This window comes from Colobus angolensis, unplaced genomic scaffold, assembly GCF_000951035.1.
Source record: "Colobus angolensis palliatus isolate OR3802 unplaced genomic scaffold, Cang.pa_1.0 Scaffold56, whole genome shotgun sequence".
NCBI classification, from domain to species: Eukaryota; Metazoa; Chordata; class Mammalia; order Primates; family Cercopithecidae; genus Colobus; species Colobus angolensis.
Window position 1 is genome coordinate 1,963,347 of NW_012119154.1, and position 19,484 is coordinate 1,982,830.

Consider the following 19,484-nt stretch of genomic DNA (forward strand, 5'->3'; position numbering starts at 1 on the left):
GGCTCACGCCTGTAATCCTAGCACTTTGGGAGGCTGAGGCAGGCGGATCACAAGGTCAGGAGATTGAGACCATCCTGGCTAACACAGTGAAACCCTGTCTCTACTGAAAATACAAAAAAATTAGCCAGGCGTGGTGGCGGGCGCCTGTAGTCCCAGCTACGGGGGAGGCTGAGGCAGGAGAATGGCGTCAACCCAGGAGGCGGAGCTTTCAGTGAGCCAAGATCGTGCCACTGCACTCCAGCCTGGGCAACAGAGCTGTATTTTTAGCTTAGTATCTGATTATTTTCAAAATAATATTAGAACATATATTTGTCATTTGATTGTGACTTAGCTGTGTATTTTTAAAGTTTAAAAAACTATTACTCAATTGTTATTTTTCTCTTTTGCAATGCTTTTTAAAAAGCCATGAGGATATTTATTTTGTAAATGTTCTGACCGCTAAAATATTGAAAGAGGAAAACAAAGCAGACAATATTTATTTGCCTTTGTCCTAGATTTTAAGATTGGGAGTACATATCAACACAACGGAAAGTGGCAGATAAACCAACATAGAAATACGTAACTATCTAATTGTTTGACACAACAGTAGATAGATTAGGGTGGGAGTACCCTGTTACTATTGAGTGCCTCGATTTGTGAAAAAGGCAAGGCAGAACCTTAAAAGATAAATATATATATTTTTTAATTTGTTCAAAAAATGTTAAATGTGCCAGAGCTCAGACATACAAATATACGTTAGATTTTGGCCTATAGAATATTGAGGTTGAGAATCAGAAGATAAATAACTCAACTTCTTTTGTTGTTTAAAAAATCTAAACTCTATTTTGAAAAACAAGGTCTTTGAAAATGTGAAAGATTGTAGACTTCATGATAGAAGGTTGGATGAAGTAAAAAGAAAAATAGCTATTGTTCTTGATTTATATTTGAAACTCATTTTTTTTTAAAGGTAGCTATTAGGGAAAGGTTCTTTCTTGCTGCTCTTTACCACTTGGAGAGCTGGGTGACACACAGATGTCTGGGCCCAAGCAATTATGTTTCACTAGGTCTGGGGTAGAGCCCAAGAATATGTATTTCAAACAGGATCTTTATTTAGTGTTGTTGATCTTTTGTGAAGCACTTCTCTCAACAGTCTTGAAGACCACCAACTATTTCTATTGTATAAAGTTTCACTAACTGATGAGGGTAGTTGGGATGGAATTTTGAGTGTTAAAACCTGCTCAACCACTGTGTAATCTTGAGGCAAATCACTTCCTCCCCCTAAGCCTCAGTTTCCTCTTTCTTAAAAGACTGGGTTGGTTTTTATTATTTCTGTGTTTAATTGTAGTATCAGCAGTGTGCTGGAGCTGCCTCTGACTAACACACTTGAGCTAATTGTTAAATATTCAAGAATTTTGTGAGCAATCTGTTACAGACTTGGCAGCATGAAATTGGCCCTTGTGGGAGTATTTATAACACAGGAATCAGCACATCCTGCAAATCAGAGCTTTTTAAATTTTTTATTTTATTGAAGAGCTGCTGTATGAACACACCACTGATGTAGCATCATACTATGAATTGCTGTGTCAATATCCATTTCTGCGTAGAAGTGCCAGAATTTTGTAAATGGAAATTATTACTTAAAAGCCTACGATGCCATTTTTAACTCAGAGATGTGGTAACACAGAAACATTGTTATTGAGGGAACAAGTTTTGTTAATGTTTTTATGTGCATTTGATAAAGAATATTAAGTGAACAGAGGATAATAGTTACTTGTTCATATTAATATTTGTCTGCTAATAAGATCTGGCCCATTTATTGTTATTGTACAAATGTTTGTGGGTTCTCCTGTTACTGCAGTGATCTAGAACTGGGGTTTATTGCTTAGATTCTTTTGCCTGGACAATCTTAAAGAACCGATGTGATTGGGCAACATAATGTAGTGGAAATAACTGTGCATTGTGAGATCTATCTTTCAGTCTTGGCTATGCTATCAAGTGAGTCTGTGGCCTTAGAGTAATGACTTGCTGTCTCTTAACTTTGGTTTCCCCCATCTACAATATAATGGATTTGAACTCAACAATCTTTTATGTTTTTTTCATTCTAAAATTTTGATATTTGATTGAGGACCTCATTATTTAGCTGCAAAACTTACTCAAGATCACATTTTATATCTTTCTCCAATCCCCTCATGCAGTGTTGGCGGGGGCACAGTCAGAATTTATTCAGCTTCATGGGTATGACCTGATGGCTGAAAAAACCTTTAGTAAGAGACCAATGTAGGTCATTTGTAAAACCTTGTTTCTCTCTCTCTCTCTCTCTGTCTCTCTCTCTCTCTCTCCCTCCTAGTGTTGTCCTCTCACAGGGCTTGTTACCATTTTGCATTAGCAGTCTTCTAAAGATTAAAATCACTTTCCATTCCTATAACTCATCTCACACTTTAAAATAACTTCACTCATAAAACAGATAATTTTAGTAGATTTAAATGAACTTGCCATCAAGATTCATTTTCCATATTTATTTCTATGAAATTATAAGTACTTTTAGAGTTAATATCCCTTAAAGGAAATGCAATATTTGCTAATATCCATTGTAATAAAATAATAGAAAACAGATACACAAGACAACATATTGCCTTTTTTAGAAAAAAAGGTGTAGACATATTGGATTTTCTGGTATGAGTATATAATATCCATGTTAATGCTAATGAACAGTAAGAAAATGGTATTAAAGAAAAAGAAATTGCATTATTTCTCAATATATAATCTGAGAGCAAATTTTTATTAAGGAGATCTATTCACATTCATCATTAAAGCTTCTATGTTCAGATCACAAGTAAAATCAGAGAAAAGAAGATAAGACTGAAGAATAATAGATGTAAAGAATGATTTTACTCTATGGAAAAATCTTTCTAGTTATACCTATGTTTTGGATGAATACATTATACTGGGTGTAGTATAGAAAATAGTATCGTTAAAAACCTTGTAATGTCTTTTTCTTGAGAAACTTAAGGAACTTTGTTTTGTTCTCAATCAAGAAATAGTTACAGAATATATACTGCATGCTTGTGGTGAGAAGTCAGTGGTGAGTAAATTTAGACAAAGGAGAAATATATTCTACTAGGGAAAATGGGCATCAATTAAATATATGATCTGATATAAAATTGCAACTGTAAGAGCAAAAAAGAGAGGAGCATGGTACTAACAGATTTTATAACACAAGATTAGACCTAGTTAGGGTGATTAACAAAGGTATGTCTGAGGAAGTGACAATTAAGCTAAGATTAGAAGGATGAATAGATTTAACTAATCGAGAAAAAAGTGGAAGAGCAGCCAGGTAGAGGAAACATTGTGTGCAGAACCAAGGGCTGGAGGGGGCATGCCAAAGACAAAGAGCTGAGAAAAAGCCATGTGACTACAGCAGAGAGAAGGAGATGGAATGTGGGGCAAAATGAGCTAGAAAACATGGAAGGACAAGATGGTTCCTTTGGAGATGATGTTAGAAACTTGATTTATCTTAAGAACCATGGAGGAAATCATTGAATTGTCATAAACAAGAAGGTAGCATAGCTATATATATATTTTTTCAAATAGGTAACTCCAGCTGCAGAGTAGCAAGAAATGATCCTCTGAGATCAAGGAACAATTAGAGTAGGAATAGTTGAAAAGCTGAAAGAAGAATGCTTTTTGTTCAGAGAGGAGGGTGTGAGAAGCAATATTTGTGGTGGTAGAAAAATTATGTGTGGTGAAAGATTTTGTCATATGCATTCGTTTTTCCATTAAAAAGCAGGGACGTGGAAACAATTAACCAAATGAACTTCAAAAGAAACAGCAAAGTAGCACAGAATAGAACCCAAATGAGTTGATTTTTAGTTCATCCCTTTTTCTTACCCAGTCATGAAGGGGTCATCAATATACTATTAAACAATGAAATGGCTGTAATATTAAAAGCACTAAAGGCAATGTAATAAAAACTAGGAATCCAACTGATTATCCAAATTTACTCATGGATGGATTATCAGTTGAAGACTGTTGATGGAACACTTAGATTCATATATCCTTATGCTTATCTCAGGAAGACCCGATGGAAGTTGGAGAAGATAGATTTGATTTAATAAAGCGAGAGAGCATTGTAACTTTTTTGAGCCAAATAAAATATTTGTAGTGTAATGATTTTTTACATATTAAGTTATATTTTGTCTTTCCAAGAAGTTGGTGACTTCTATTTGATGATTCTGAACATGCCCTTGAAACACATTTAAATTGCTCCTAAAAAATAAAATCAAATATGCGTCATAATGGGTAGCATTTAAAATTGGAAAAAATCATTATTGTGTTTATATTTTCTACATCTACAACATATTTTATCTAACCATTTTGTGGCTTATAAATTTGATTTAATACAATATTCTCAGGAAGCCCCAGCCAATTGCCCCCACTTTCCTGCGATTAACTACTCTGGAGTTAATTAAAATACTGTGAAGGAACAGAGTGACTTGTTTTTCTGTTTTAAAGTAAACATGCTGCTGCTAAGGCCACTTGAAACAGAATGCAGGAAAATAGAGGGAAACTCTTGGGTAGGTACATACATATTTCCAGTGTTTACCAGAAGAGCAGGAAAGTCAACTGCCCTGCCCCTCACTTTTCTCTGTAAATGTTTTCTTTGCTCAAGTTATGACATCCCAGCATTTCCCCCTTTAAAATGAAACTCTGAATGTCACTTTAACATTTAACAAGAGAGGAGAAACACCCACCATGAAAAGCCAGAGGAACAAAATAGAAGTGTTTGCGCTGGAGAGCTGAAGGGTCTGCCCAAGCTAATCTCCCGGACTTTTACACAACCCTGTTGGATGTCTCATTATGGTGCGTGCTGAACGCTGAATAGTAAGAGCCAGACTCAAGTGCCATCCAGGCTCCAAGTGCAGAGTCCATTATACACGGTGTCAGACAGTTTTGACAAATGCACCGACACAATCAAACCTTTTATCAATTTAAAAGTAACCTTGTCACAGTAATCTGTCAGACTGTTCAGATACAACTAAAAGAAAACAAGTCATCATGCACTCCAGGGTAACCAAGTAAATAAGAAAAATGTGACTGGAAATTTTTAGAGTTCTTTCTTACTGTGTCATTGAAGATTTAAAAGTTTCCTCTAATAAGACCCTAGGAAATTTATTAGTAGCTTTCTTCTACGAGTCAGACTCAAATTACGCAGCTGCTTTTGAGATGTTATAAATCTGTGTGGTGGCAGGTGTGAGCAGGAAGTGAATACTAGAATCTTTAAACTCTGCCTTTGTGTATTTTAAATGAGGGAGTGCTTTAAAGACCCAAAACACGATATTGGAATTCCTTAATTCAGCAGAGATTTGACAATGGGTTACATATATTATTTCAGATTTGGGGAAAATTATGTTTGCCAAGCATCTGCTGTAAACTAGACATAGTATTTGATTAGTACTAAATAACTGTCATTAATAATAGGTTGTTATATTTATATATTATTTATATTAACAAAGTTTTTGTGTATTACATGCCTCATACTCTATAAAGTTTTTAAATTATTTAATGCTCAAAACTTCCCTACAAAGTGGGGATAATAGTTTCTTTAAGCTGACACTCAAAAGGGTTAAGAAACTTGTTCAAATTTATGTAGCCACCATAGCCACCAGGATTCAAAATCTGGATCTGACTTCAAAGCCAGTATCCATAATCACTGAAACATTCATATAATGAGAACAAGGGTGGCATAAATCATAGGTTTTCAGTTCCATGACTACTCATGAGAATCCCTTAGGGACCCTTAGAAAATAGGTTTGGACTTCACTCTCTAAGTGTTCTGATTTAACCACTATGGTATCAACCTGGATATTGGGATTTTTTGAAGCCTGCTCAGATAATTCTAGTATGTAGCAAAGATTGAGAACTTTTAGAATTAATGATGCTCACACAAATCTGAAAACATAATTTAATCCTCTGTTTTAGCTTTCTTAACTCTGACTTTCAGAGGCTCTCACAATTTCATAGGACCTACCACTGTACTTTCAATTAACCAGAAGTATTAAAAATGAATATTATTATGAAAATTTGGAGATGAATTTGATTTTCTGATAGCAAACTGACAGATTAGGCACATGGATAATAAAGCTCTGCAATATGCCTCTACAAGTGTTTTCAAGGATATCCTTGGAAGAATCTTACTTTCCTGCTTTATGTAATGTCCAAAAGTCAAACATTTATTCAGCATTCTACTTTTTAATAATGTTTGCATTTAATTGATGATTAAGCAAGAAACTCTTCCTATTTTGACTCATGTTATTAAATTTCTATATATACTTACATTTTTTTGCCGACCATAGTTTAGTGAACATAAGTCCAGTGAGTCTTAAAAAATAATTTACATCTCCTAGTGTTTTGGGGGCATCCTAGAAATTATTGTCCCACTGATTCACTGATCACTCATTTATTATTGTTTTTATTACTTTGAAGAATCTTCTGCTAAATGTTTATGTATCTTATGATCAATTTAAAAATGTACGTAAATTCCTGATAGCTGATGATATGTTTCCATATTTATCTTCAGAACAGAGGAGAAAAATAGAAATAAAAAAATCATTGAGAGGACCATTTGACTTAGTTTCTGATCTTGGTGGTAGCACAAAAAAGACAGGGATGTAAAAGGGTGTGATCAGTTCTTTCCGGATGTGCTGGTAAAGATCTGGAGCTCAGAGAGGTGCAATTCTAGGCAGATCTCATGCTGAATGCCTGAAAATTTGAGGGACTTAAATTTCAAGGACAGGGCTCTGGCAAGTTCAGATGGCATCCTGGTTTTCAATTTGTCCAGTGATTTTTTAATTGATAAATACGGCTGACTCTTTTTAGTGCTTATTTTAATTAAGCTCTCTGTTACTTGACCCTGTTGATCCCTCCTTTGTTCTCCTATGGATGGTAAATTCCTTTTGCCTGGATTTCCTCTTACCTTTTGGAGATTACTCTTTCTACCTTCTCTTCTTCTACTTGCCTCTTGAATATTTTGGAGTTTTCTGGAGGTCGAACACCTCTTTTCACTCTATAATCTATCTGTTCTTTATTACACAAACAACTTTAGCTATTCTAATGACTATTAATTCTATATTGCCTACCATCAACTTTTTGTTTAGTTCTAGATCCATATCTCGTTATTCCCTAGACAATTCCATTTTGTAACCCAAGAGTTATCAAATTCATTGTCCAAAGAGGGTTATTCCTGGACTTATCCCTTTTTTAAGGGATCCCACTATTCTCTATGTGAATAGCGGTCCAAATAAAAAATCTTGGGGTCACTCTTTTCCCCAATCTAGAATCAATTTCCAAGACTTCAACTGTTTGATATTTATGATACCCAATAGCTCTTCTGCTTCAGTACTGTCATGGTCTTTTTACTCATTTATTCAAATGTACTTATTGATTGTCATCTGTGTGCTAAGCACTGCAGATATCTAAAGGAATGATAAGTTTTTTCCACAGAATTTGCATTAAAATAGATAAAAATGATAAATGAATCAATAATTTAAGAAACAGTAGAATATGTAAATATCATGAAAACCAGGTTGTAAGTTATGACTAGGAGGTTACTCTAGACTGTGTGTTCTCTTTAATGTGAGACCTCATTTGCAGGAAGGAGTCAGGCAGATACTATTCAGAAATAACGTGTTACAGACATATATAAAAATTTGGCCAAAGCTTGAAGAAAGAAATGAGCTTGTTGTATACAAGGATCATAAGGAAGGTTGGGTATTCTTCTTCAAAGGATAGATTTTAGGGGAGTAAAAGAGAAGAAGCAAGAAGACAAGCAAGGAGGCTTTTGTGGAAGTCCAAGAAGGAGGTGGTGATGGCTTGGAATGAGATCACAATGGTAAAGGAGATTAAATGGGATGAATTTGGAATATATTTTGGAGACAGTCTTGATAGCATTTACTCATGAATGGCATATGACAAAAGGGTTAAGAAAAAGATAAATTAGGGATAACTCCTTAACTCTTAGCTTGAGCATCTTGGATAACTCTTTAACTCTTAGCTTGAGTGAATAGTCATTTCAGAAAATGAAAAGGATTGTGGAAGAGGCAATTTTGGGTAGAGAGAAATCAAGAGCTCTTCTCAGTCTTGTTATTTTTGAGATTGTATTAGATATCTGAAATGAATTTTACATTGGCAGTTTGATATGTGATTGTAGTTTTCAAAGTGAAAAGTAAAGGATATAAAATGGGAGTCATAAGCATTATAAATGGCTTTTAAATCCATATTGATGAGACAATAGTGTGGTATCTAATATGTACTACAGACCGTTCTAAGTATTTTGCATGTAAGTACTTCATTTTATATATGTTAACTCATTTAGATGTTATGCCAATTTCCATTTTATAGGTGAAAAAACAATGACACAATGAAGTTAAGTGACTTTCCCAAGGTCACACAGCTGTAATTAGCAAATCCAGGCTTTAAATTAAGAAGTTTTGTTTAAGAGCCCCATTTCTTAACCATGACCCGTGTGTAGGGAATTTGTGTAACAATAAAATAAAATGTTCACACAACTTGAATTCTGAGGTTCTAAGAGGATGAGAAACCAAGAAAGAAGTTTATAAAGGAACAATCAGTATGGTAAACGACAACCAGGAGGGCAGGAGTGTGCTATACCACAGCAGCTGAGAGAAGAAAGTATTTAAAGAAGACAGAATGATGAAATGTGTTGAATACTTGTTGAGAAGTCAAAAAATATACCAAGAGAAGTTACATTTGGATTTGGCAACATCAAGATCATTGGAAAACTTGAGCAGGAAAGCCTTTGTAGACAAGTAAAAGCTGAAAGTGAAGTGGTCCTTTCTTCATCACTCAACAATTCTTTCAAGTGGAAATATATACTTTTTTTTTTTTTTTTTGGCCCCACCTATACCAAAACAGTCATCTTTCCTACATTCTCCCCTGATCTTCTGGTTTACTCTGTCATCTCCATCTATCTGTATCTCTCTCACTATCTCAATTTCTATCAAGTTCCATCTCAGTAACTCCTCTTTCTCTGTTTTTCTATCTGTTTCCTTCCCTCCCCACTGCCTACCAATCTCTACTGTATCCTTAACTGAAAACTTTTGAGGACAATAGATTTATTCAATTCATTTTTGTACCCCTAGTTCCTAGCACACTTCCAGGTTTTTAAGTGGTAACTGATACATATTTAATGATAGAATAAAGCCCAAATTCATCAGTAATATAAAAATGATTTTATTGGATTTACATCATAAAACTTGTTCTAAGGTAGAGTTTGAGTTTATATTGGGAGATACAAGAAACAGCATTTTGTCTTAGATGCTACATCCAATGTTGTGCCACTGAGGTGAAAGAAGAAAGGTTTTGAATATGAAGCTCTTTTATTGTGTAGATCCCAAAGAGAATTTTGGAGGGAAGCCTCAGGATAACTTGAATCAAAGGAAACAAACAAGGATCAATACTTTGCTTACTCACTCAATATTGCTGCTGAGAAAAAAAAAAAACTCAGAAAAAAAAAAAAAAAAAAAAAAAAACTGTTTATTTTTGCCTGAGCCATCAGGTTTCAGCTGTAAAACAGATCACAGTATTCCACCAAATCTGCTAATTCTATGCCTAATGTAAAGTAAGTTGGACTCGTTGAGTGGTGTTTGCTGAATTTTGTTTTTTCACAGATTTTTCTTTGCAACCTTTGACTTTTAGGGGCGCACAGTAAGAAACTGTTGGTGAAAAAAACACAGAGAGTATATCTGTGTATTTGGCATACTAAAAATGAAAGCCTCTTATCTGCAAATTGGCAGTAGTATGATATATACACATTGTTTAAGCATATGATTGAGAATAAGGTACAGTTAAAACTATCCTTAAAAATAAAATTTTAAAAAACAAATTTTTGTTTTATTTCTTATCTGTTGTCATATTCATTGTATCTCTAATGCAGTAGTATCTCTTGAGGAACAAGCATTTTATTTTACACAGTAAATATGTCCACAGAGTTTTTTGAAAACAGATTTTTTGTTTTAGTTTTTTAAGCCAACATTATCAAGGAGTAAAATTAAGTGTACTCATCATAAGCACAGGATTTGATAAGTTTTGAAAATGCATGTACCTATGTAGCCACCACAGCGATCAAGATATAAAACATTTCTATCACCCACAGAGATTTTTAAAAATATAATCATATTCTAAGAAGTTCACAATTTAAAATCATCCTACTTAAGAAAACAAAGAGACAGCATAATACCATGCTATCATCGCGAGAGTAGCATGGAATTTTGAGTCCATTGTGGGTTCTAATTGACCACTTACTCATTGTGAAATCTTAATCAAGTCATTGAAGACTTCTGAGCTTAATAGTTCCAGGTACATGTTAAGGCCTCAATAACTGTTCATTATTATTCCTCACTTATACAATCAGAAATATTTATTGTAATTCATATTTTTTATAGGAGGAATAGTTAAATAAAATTCACTTGTAATTTTAAGAGTCCTATATTCAAACAGCATATATTTTGATTTTTATATTCCTATCTTTATATTAACTGAGATTATACATATTTAGTAACTATAGATCCTTATATTATCTTGTAGTATTGTGTATCATCACCACTATCCGTAGTACACTGGTATATTTTATAATATGAACATTCACAGTATCAGAATAAGTATATACAATTTAGGTTGCAGTTAAAAGACTAAAATTAAAGTACAGTACAAAACAAATTTAAAAACACAGTTATAGTGCAAAACATGTCATAATAGTACGCTTTAACAGTAAAAGGGAAGTTTTTGAACCAAAGGGATACCAAGCATTTTAGTTCTTCAATATAATAAAGCAGTTTAAAACATGGTAATCTTAGTCAATATGTGTGTATCAATGATATTCTGATATCACTTAGATTTTATTCCTGGATCTATAGGTTGAATTTGACTTTAGGGTGAATCAGTTCTTATCAACTAGGTGTGTTTTTTACATAGTATATATTTAAGGAGTGTTTCTTCAATGCTTCCATTAAGCAGTCATTTATTTATTTATTTATTTATTTATTTATTTATTTATTTATTTAGAGATAGAGTATCACTCTTGTTGCCCAGGCTGGAGTGCATGGTGCGATCTTGGCTCACTGCACCTCCGCCTCCCACGTTCAAGCGATTCTCCTGCCTCGGCCTCCCGAGTAGCTAGGATTACAGGTATCTGCCACTATGCCTGGCTAATTTTTGTATTTTTTGTAAAGACAGGGTTTCACCATGTTGGCCAGGCTGATCTTGAACTCCTTACCTCAAGTGATCTGCCCACCTCAGCCTCCCAAAGTGCTGGGATTACAGTTGTGAGCCACTGTGCCCAGCCAGCCGTCTTTTAAAAAACTTTTGTTTATTAAAACTATGTATTTAAATAATTACAATAAATTTAGAATCAGGAAGATAGATGCTTAAATAATATCAATTATTGAAATATTCAATTATAAATAGATAAATTCAGATGCATGTTAAACTTAGTTTAGGTTGACTTGTTCCTCAGAAAATACAGAGAGCTTAATATTTCTATTCTCTGTCACATCATTATGAGGGCCATTTTGTCACCAGAATGCCTGAGTTCAGCTCTCAAACCTATCAATTTTTAGCTATGTGTCCTTAGACAAGTTATGCAACTTCTCTGTTCCAAAGTTTATCTTTCTAAAAAGTGGGTATAGTAATGCTACCTCCATTTCTTGAATAGTAAAGATAATTAAATGAGTTAATACACAACAGCACTTAAATAAAGCCTGGCATGGAGTGGGTACCCAGTGAGTATTATGAGAACTTTCCCAATATAAACTGAAGTTAATTTGCTCCCGATTTGAAAATTATGTGTAAAACTAATGGCCATTTTGTTCAAATGATTTTTTTTTTTTTTTTTTTGCGCTGTACTGAAACTTTGTATTAAAATATACTTCTAATGTCCTTTCTAGCGCCTGTGATTGGTCATTCTTTAATTCTAGACCTTATGTATATAAACAGAAGGGCCTTTATTATTTGGGCCACAGACCTTCGTTTTTGATCATTGCAGCCTTCCACACGTGAGTTTTCAAAGTCACTGAGCCTAACATTATTAGTTTGTTACCTGCAAAACTGAGCCTTGCTGATTCTTGTACAGGAATCTTGGGAAAGCAACCAAATTTAAGATAAAGAATGGACTTGTTTCACTGATTCATGTTTCGACATCATGGGACAAACAAGAGACATAATCTGTGGATGACCTGCGTGTCTCGACACAGGACGGTGGTGCAATTGCACAGTGAACTCTCTGATCGCTGCAATCACCTGTGTGTTTTATTGGATATTAGGTGTCCTAAGGACACTTTCATGACGACAAACCAGAAAAAGGCCATCCATAAGCAATTCAAGTGTGAACTTGAAATGAGGTTATCAGAGGACTGTAAAAGGCTCTCCTCATTTCAGAATTTAAGAGAGGAGTCATCCTGAACCGATAATGAATGACACCTCTGAGGAAGGGAAAGGAGGCATATTTCCAGGGAACGCTTTTATGTCACAGTCATTTTGTCTGAGCAGAAAGTGATTTGCTGTCAGGCTTTAAATAAACAGTTCTTGGTTTTCTGCCTCTGTGTGTGACTTTTTTCTCTAACTCTGAAGCAAAAGGCTAGGATTTATTAGGATACAACTTTACGCTAACTCTGTGGAAGAATAATGCATTTGTATTCACTCCATGTTTGAATTGCAGTGAAAAGAACAATTATAGTCAGGGCTGACATTTTAGTGAGTGCTTTGTACCTGGTATTGTTATAAACACTTTACAGGTAGAGTGGTCTGCTCTTCCTGGTTTGCTCAGGACAGTCTCAGTTTTACCATGAAAGTCCTACATCCTGGGAAACTCTACGTAGCAGGCAAAGTAGGCCTCCCGTTACAAGTATTATTTCATTTAAGTATCAACCCCTCCAATTCCCAATGAAGTAACCTTATTTTCTTTTGCAACTAACAGAACTGAGGCACTAAGAGGTTTAGTAATTTCTGAAGTTTTAATACTTACCGACATTTACTAAAAGTGACTGAATGAGAGCTCAAACCCAGACATTAGAGTGTATTCTCTTTCTCGCTACCTGGGAGTAACTGTTGGAATAAACACTTAAGCTGTTGAACTAGACCTTATTCACTAGAACTTTGGACTTGGGTACTTCAGTCTTTGTGGATTTAAGGAGAGAAGGAAAATTATTTCCACACCATTTGTGGATGACACCAAATCATAATGCTAACTTGTCTCATAAATGCTTGTCAGTGGCTACAAAGGATTGTCTTTCTGAACCACTAATAGGAAACCAATTAAGTACAGAATTCTAACAATTCCACATACCTGTAACTTGCAGGTTGTGTAGTACCTTGCATAGCAACTACTTAAGAAAGGGTGTTATGTCTAGTTTGGAAAATAAACTCTTCAGCAAAAATGTGTTTTGTTTGTATTATATCCTTTCTTACTTTCAACAAAAGAACGTGAAAATCTACTCAGACAAATCACAATAAAGTATCTGCAAATATAAAACCACATTTCAAATGGAACTTACTATTTCCTATTTACCAATGTGATATAAATGCCCATTGGTACAGTTTAAATCTTTCTATCACTCATATTTATACTTATTATAGTATAATAATTCTCAGACATCTGGATTTAGAAAACCAATAAAATAACAAAATAAGAGGAGGAGGTCAGCATGGTATTACCACCTTTTAATTCTATTAAGTAATGTTAATTAAACAAAACACTTACTATTATTTATTAGCACACAGATTGACTTTAAACTTACCATCACTGGCACACTTCTCTTAAAAGTTCATTTTAACACTAAAAGAGTCATCATATTAGTGTCATGGTTGAAAGTCAAATCGTATCCCAGCATACTTCAAAAATAGGAGTTATGTTGCAAAAATTAATTTGGCCCACACAGTTGTATTACATGCACTTGTTTTTTGGTGTCTGTGTGTTAGTTTGTGACACTAAATTCAGTGCAACATTACATGGGGGTCAGTTTTCCAACTTGCTGCAAAGATTCCTATTTTTACCACAGTGGATGTAGAATTCCATTTCACATCTGCATGTTGACAGAAATGGAGCAGCATATTTCATGTTATTTCAATTGAGAGTTTTCTGGGAAAACTGAGAGAAGCAGAGGAACCAGAGCTCCAAGCTAGTGCCAAAAAGGAAACAAACTACAGCGGGCCTAGCATCTGTCTAACGTGGTCAAGGGGAGAATGGGTTCTCAGCTTAGGAGCACTTATGCCCCACTCCATCCAGAGTGTCCAACTGCCAGTATGGAGGGAATGAATTTGAAAGACATCCACTGGGTCAGGGAAAAGTTGAGCAAGGATTGGCCGCTAGTATAGTGGCTGGGAATGAGGAGATCTGGAGTCTCTTCCCAGGTCAGCCACCAAAGGGCTCCATGGTCTGGCAAGTTCTTTTACCTGCTTAAGTTTCAGTTGCCCCAATGATTTCATGACCTTCCAAACTCCTTTCACAACTCAACACAAAACTGTTTGATTTCTAATTCTCTTAAGATCCCTGCCTTCTGCTAATGAACAGTGCACACTAAAGTATTAATCAGTTTTATTGAATTAGTAGATTTGTCTTTTCAAGCACAACATTAAGTTTTACCTGGATTTTAGTCACAGTGGTTTCACCTAAATTCAAAATCCTATGTTGCCTCTTTGCACAGTACTGCTTGGCATTGATGCTAATTGCTAAAACATTGAAATTACTGCAAGGATATTATTCATCTTTTGTTTTTGAATGCCTTATTCATAGGGGTAACTTTTAAACCTGATGAAAGGTAGATATCCTAAGCCTAAACCAGGGTGGTAAATGGAAAACAAACAAAAAATAGCAGATTATGAAGGAATAAGGGAAGCATATACTTAATGTGTCAAAAATAGTGAGGCAGATTTGAAATCTGTGGTTAGTTTTTCAAAGCAAGTACTATGCCCAGTACCCATCAGATCATAACACTCTACCTCAACACACAGATACACACACACACACACCCCCACACACATGTGGTGTCTATATGCTTGTCAACACTTTCATATTTGGGAGTTGTAATTTCCTCATTGGTAGGCATGGCATTGTCTTCATTGACTCCCCAAAATTTAGTTCAATGCTTACCACATACCAAGTGCCCAATAACACTTTGTGTCAATAAATGTTAACTGTTGGAATTAATTTCCAGATCCTGTGAAAGTTTCTTACATCTTAAACTCTTATCAGTTTCACTCCTAGGACAGAGGGAAAGAAATTGCATTCCACAGAACCAACACATTACAGAAAACTCAATTTGTGTTAGAACATGTTTGTGTATTAAAATTATAGGACCGACCTTTTTATAACCTCAAAATGCTGAACCAAATACTTGGAAGGGTGTAGGTGATGGTGAAGATGAAGAAGCCAAAGATTATTATGGGACATTGTCTTAGGTGTTTGCAAGAATTAGTGCTAACTCCCCCCTCTCTGGGCTTTTTAAAATAAAACTAGTGAAGGTAAAATTTGGGGACATCAGGAAACGGTCCACAGACAAAAGACCACTCCACCAGCATCTTAATCTCTCCCTGATGTATAATTAAGCAAGATTCAATATTACCTACAGTATCCCCGGCCCTCCCTTCTGCTTATGAGGTTTTGTGGTTTTTTGTTTTTTCCAGATATTTGAGTAGATCAGGATCCTTCACTTTTTGAGAGTGCAGGCATGGCAGGTTTTGCACAAAACCACTGGGGAAGGAGGGATGCTGTCACTTTTTCCATCTTGGATCAGAATTGATTGGCAGTGTGCTTACTCATTTATGCCTGCAATGCTTCATTTGAGATGGACTAATGGACAGGTACCTGGATATTCTTTGCCAGCCAGCTTAGACAGTAAATATGCAACTGTTTTTCAAGAAAGTTTCCAAGCATACCACGTTCATGTTGTTGCAGCATATCTTATGTGAATCGTGTGAACAAATCATGGCGTCATCCACCTTAACTGCAATAACACAATTTGCGAATCCCTTTTGTTACCTCTGAAAAAAGGAAGAAGAATCAAAATTGCACAGTGAGTGTTATGAGGGATATTTTGCATGAGCAAACACAAATTAGGCCATGAGACTTTCAGAGCAGATGTTTTCTGGATCTAGATGTGTCCATTATGCTTGCAGGATGTCAAGTTATACATTTAGGCATGACGTCAGATAACAGGGATTTTCCTGTGTAAGAAGCTCATAGTCTTTGGCTGTGATATGTACAATATTTGGCTCCCTCTCAATAGGAAATATCCCTCCCAGTTGATTCTCAACTTATTTACCTCTCTGTTGTACCTCCTATTTTCAACAATCCTCAGGGTGTGTGGATGAGTTTTAAACAAAGTATAGATATACATTCTTTCCATCTGGATCAATGGAAGCAAAAATGAGAAAACCCATGGCTTATTACCTGCCTCCTTTTTTTGGAGCCTTTGACCTGGTTCTAATTAAGACCATTCTCATGTATTTTACTCCATGATGTAGAATCAGCAAATTCCTGCAAAATCTATACCAAAAGCAAGGTTTCTTGAAATAACTGGGAAAAAAGAGAGGTTTAGGATTTCAAATGTCAATAATTACATTATTCTGACACCTAGAATGCCCATAGGCCAACTTCAAGTGTTGTTCAGTATATTTTGCAAAAAAATTGAAACCAGTCCAGGAAAGCTGGAGACAAGAAAGAGTTTCAGCTGTTGAGCCACAGGAATTAGTTATTATTAATGTCCCATCAAATTATTTTACATTTATTTGCTTGATTTTATGTAGGGGACCTAGGTTATAGTTTATGAAAACAGGTAAAAACTTGCAATAAAATTGAAAGAAACATACATTGTCACTATCCTTCTTGAGTAGCTCAAACCAGGAATTTTATATTACACAGAATAAATTAAGGTAAAGCTGGGTCCTCAACAAGGTTTCTAAGGAGTCACTAAAATTGCATGCAAAATTTTGAAAGTATGCTTGAATATACATTTTTCAGGGTCAAGTTTACATAGTCTGAAAATGTTTTAAAAATTGGTGTGAATTTTAATGGATTCTGGATATACAGAACCTAATACTTATAATCTTGCTATTAATATGTTGATACATTGAAGAAAATCTACATATTCATAGAGTTTACAATGAAAGCTCTTTGAATCCCCACTGCTTCCCTTGCTTGCTAAGACAGAAGCCTCAGGGACAAGGGCAGCTGTTTCCAGGACATGAAATTTAGCTAATCTCAAATGTTTGACTTTGAACTCATTTGGAATATATGTTTTAGTATGTAGCTTTTGCTTTTCAGCCATTTTATCTGGAATGCTTTTACTCCACTTAGGTAAAGAAAACTGGGACTTATGGCTTCCACAGGAAGTAGATACCACTGGATTGGATTTTAGACAAGGAAGTGTTCTGTGTCTCTGGTTTGGCACAGCCTGGTGAAAATTGTTGAACTGCAGCATTTCAGACCTGGTGCCAACCTAATGGCTAGATGCCAAGATTGCTATTTGGCAACAAGCAGCCAGACAAGCAGCTGGTTATTTCAGTGAATCTGAACAGTGTGCCTGAGGCCATGTCTCTGTTGCCAGATCCCCCAACCCGGTTAGTAACCAAGCCCTTGAGGCTTTCTCTGGGTTTGTTCTCTTCCAGCCTCATGGTGGGCTTTGGCCTGGCAAGGGTTGTCTCCAGCAGGTTGTCCTGCATGGGCCCTGAACTGTGGTGTCTGGCTGAAATTAGAATGCTTATAGACCACCTAAAGTTAAGAGAATTCTTGGCACCTGCAGCTGACATTGTGGGGGCACTGGCCAGAGCATGCTTGCACTAGAGGCTGGCTGGAAGAGGGCAGAATCAATATGAGCTGATGGCATTCCAGGCTATCCAAGGGTGAAGAAGTGACAGCCTGTTGGCATCTGCCTTTGGCCCTGCTGGCATCTATTTTGCACTGTTCTTTGTGAAAAGTGCTAAGACTGAGGGACCTGGTGAGCAAACTTGTCAAGAGGAAATGAACTGGAGGAGGTGAGGGAAGAGAAACTGGTCCACAGGATAGAGCCACAAGCACTGAGTGTAATGATAGTAGCAATAGGTGATCACAGTCTTAACTAAATTTTCTCTGTATTTCAAAAGTGGAAAAAAAATTTCTTCCCTAGGCATTTCAACTCCCTTTTTCTGCCAGAACTTCTGGACCTTGAGAATAGTTTGATGTTAAGCTTTTGGAAGGGAGAAAGCACAGCTTTCCAGGAGGCCCCAGTCCCTGTAGGTGTTCCCCTCCTGGGGTCTGGCACCATCTGTAAGTTTGCTGCAGCTGCTGATGAATTTAAACTGAGTTAGCAGGAGTTGGGCACAGCATATTTGGAAAGCACTCATCCCTCTTCTTTTGTTGGGGTGGGAGTGAGGAGAAGGGACTCTGGCAAGACTAGTTTCCCACTGTTCACTAACAGACACCATAATACTGTTTTCAGCACTACCCTCTATGTTGATTCCTGAGTAATTCTCAACATCTTTGAAATGATCTGGTAATTTCTCCCAGGGAAAGTTGAAGTATACTACAATGGTGGATCTATTAAAAATATTGGCATGGAAGAACAAGAACTCTATTGTCTCTAATTGCTGGGATTCCCGCCTCACCACCCAGGACAAGCACCAACAGGACGCTTTCTATGAAACGTGTCTTTTATTCCTCATATTTGATCACTTTCTGGAACTAAGTTTATGACTAGAATATCTAGCACTTTACATAGATGAAGTAAGTAGAATGAGAGTATAGTTTCAACGGTATTCTGCAATGGTAAAAATTTTCTCTTACGTTTTCTTTGATTCGATGCACTGATAACTCTTACTTATTTGGCCATTTATCCAAGAAACCTTAGTGTTGTAGCCCAACATGTAAAACAACCCTCAGGGCCATCTGAGTCACAGACAAAGCAGACTCACATGTATAGTTTCAGGAAAAATTCTATTAGTAGTTTAATGAATATTTCATTTCTGAATAATTTTATAATATTAGATCTGAGTGTTTTTTAAAATGTAGCTATGCATTTCAATGTCAAAATAACACATTGATAGTTGGCATTTTTGTTCATGAAGTCAGAGTCGAATAATTTGTGTTTGAGCCCCTATATGCCCCATCTCCCTCCCTATCTATCTGTTGAACACTCACTCATACCTAAGAAACTCAAATGCATTTCATAATTCACTCTACATTTTCCCCCTGTTTTTGCAGGATCGTTTGGCACAACGTACATCTATGTTCCCGTATCACTTTGCCTTTATTTTGATCATCACACCTTTCACCCTGTGCTCTAGTTCTTTTCTACATTTTCATCTCTTCTGTTAGCCTGAGGATTCTGAAAGCAGGAATTATCTTATCCTTTATTGTATACATTATGATTTTAGGGAAATTAAATTGTATAGTAAATAAAAGTTAACACTATTTACAGCAAGTACATTTAAATTTTGAAATACAGAGGTAGAGTCAATCC

The 19,484-nt window shown here is 35.8% G+C and overlaps 1 protein-coding gene across 5 annotated transcripts in view; it reads left to right on the top strand.

Annotated features, from left to right (window-relative positions):
• The window catches only part of RBMS3 (RNA binding motif, single stranded interacting protein 3), a 760,872-nt gene that overhangs the window by 156,366 nt on the left and 585,022 nt on the right, over positions 1-19,484 (top strand). The gene's annotated exons all lie outside the window — the stretch shown is intronic.